Raw genomic sequence first — 2417 nt, forward strand, 5'->3', positions numbered from 1 at the left:
GTGGGTTAGGAAGTGATGAGGCACAGTGGGCCGGCACAGACATATAGATGGTTTAAGTGAGAGGGGAAAACATTAGCTGAATTAGTATGATGGGGGAAATGTACTCTGTAATGTTGCATTAAAACATCCTTACTTTTATACACTCATCTTGTGCAATAACAAACAGCATTCCATTTGTCTTTACAACTGCTTACAATACCTGCACGCAAGTCTCTTGTGTTTCATGTGCACGTACCCAATTTTAGGGGGAAATGAAACGGCAAGTTTGATTGGTATGTGACTGCAAGCCTTTTCCTAACTGTCTTCCACACATCTTAACTCCATCACCCTCATTCTACGGCCCACTGGTTCCTATTAGATTTCATTCCGCCAATATCAGTGCTTGGTTTTTGCATACCTACATGAATGTGGTATTTGATTAAAGATCTGAACATCCAAATACACTGCACCCGCTCATATTTTCCTACCAATTACATGCTTAGAAAAAAAACTCCCAGCAGGGTTGTCAAACCTTGAATAAATAAAAATGTGTGCAATTCTGATAGCCCCAGTACAGGAAGCATGTGGAAGCTCTTTGGAGAGGGTGCAGAGAAGGTTTACCTGGATTAGAAAGTATGAGCTATGAGGTGAGGTTGGACATACTTGGATTGTTTTCTCTGGAGACTCGGAGATTGAGGGAAAATCTGAAAAAAAGTATAGAAAAGCTATGAGAGGCAGAGATCAGGTGGACAGTCAAAACCTTTTCCCCAGGTAGAAATGACTAAGACTAGAGGGTATAGTTTTAATATGAGGGGCAGGTTTTTTTCTATATAGAGTGATGGGGCCTGGAATGCCCTGCTGGGTTTTGTGGAATCAGATACAACAGGGCATCTAACAGGCAATTAGATAAGCACGTGGATATGCAGGGAAGGGGGGAATGTGGATCACATGCAGGCAGATTAGTTTACCTTGCCATCAATTTTGGTAGGGACATGATGGGCCGAAGGGCCTGTTCCTGGGCTGTACTGTTCTATGTTCAGTATAATATGAATTGATTTTATCTAATCCCTTGAAACTTTCAAAGTGTGCTGTTATCACATGTACAGATTCCAGCAAAATAAATGCTAATTGTGTGAGGCTAACTGGTGTGTAGTTTGTTTATTTCTCTCAAACACCATTTGTTGCATTTGACACATGCCAACCTTCAGGAAACGTTGCAGAAGATGAGACATTTGGGGCAATTGCGTCCAATCCATTTTACGGTTACAGGGGAAAGTGGCAGTGGAAAGGGATACGTGAGTGTGGAGGGATGAGTGCACCTGGGTGCAGGGGCCAAATGGTCTCTTGTCAATTCAGAAATGGGAGGCGATATGAAGATAAGACCTGGGGTGGGCATTGTGTTGAAGTTGGTGGAAATGTCATAGAATGTTATCGTGGATGTGGAGGCTGGTGGGGTAAAAGATAAGGGCCAGGGGAACTCTAAATGTGTACCGCCTGGGGAAGGGGGGGAGATGTACGAATCAAGGAGACACAGGTTTATCATCCACAACTGTACGGTGTTGTGGAGTGTGGGGGGCAACAAGGTTTCCTCTAAAAGGAGGACATCCCAGATCTCCTAGAGTGGATATCACCCATCTTGAAATCCAGTCTGAAGAAGGGTCTTGACCCGAAACGTTACCCATTCCTTCTCTCCAGAGATGCTGCCTGACCTGCTGAGTTACTCCAGCATTTTGTGATACCTTCATCTTGAAATCATCTCAAGAAGAGGCTTTCCACTCCAGGAGATCTGAGATAGAAACAAGCAGCATGAGTTTGAGGAATTGTCAGGTTGGTGGTTTTTGTGGAAAGTGATGAGATGTGTTATGGGATGGGAGACCTCTGTCTGCTGGCTGTTCGTGGGTCACTATACGAAGAGGTGTTCAAAGAGCTGTCCCGTGGACAAATCAAGGGTGAATGGAATAGATCTATCAGATGGTATGTCAAGAACAAGGGTGGATCTGATCTACGGGAGAAATGTGTGAACAAGCGCTGATGGAACTGTGAACATTTCACAATTACCCCCATGCTGCTCAATAAAACTTTGTATCTCTACCTTTTCCCAATTCACACCCCAGCTTTTGCAGACTTTTACAGAACGATTTTATGGAATACGATTCACCAAGAGAATCAGATGAAAAGGCAGCCCTTTTGTACCAGAACAGAAAAATAACATGACTCCTTGACAAGTAACGACAAAGAGCAACACAGAAGACTGTAAATCAAATGGGAGTACAGTTGAGGAAGGGCAGAAGACCAGGGTGTGGATATTAAAAAAGGGAGCACTGTGAGCAGAGGTGCAAGGTTCAGCCACTGATTCCTGATATTTCTCTCTGTTGGGGAAAGATTCAGGAAAGGGCTTAGACTGGAGTGGAGAAGATTGTACAAATATCAAGCTGCCA

Source organism: Rhinoraja longicauda, chromosome 3, assembly GCF_053455715.1.
Source record: "Rhinoraja longicauda isolate Sanriku21f chromosome 3, sRhiLon1.1, whole genome shotgun sequence".
Classification (NCBI taxonomy): Eukaryota; Metazoa; Chordata; class Chondrichthyes; order Rajiformes; family Arhynchobatidae; genus Rhinoraja; species Rhinoraja longicauda.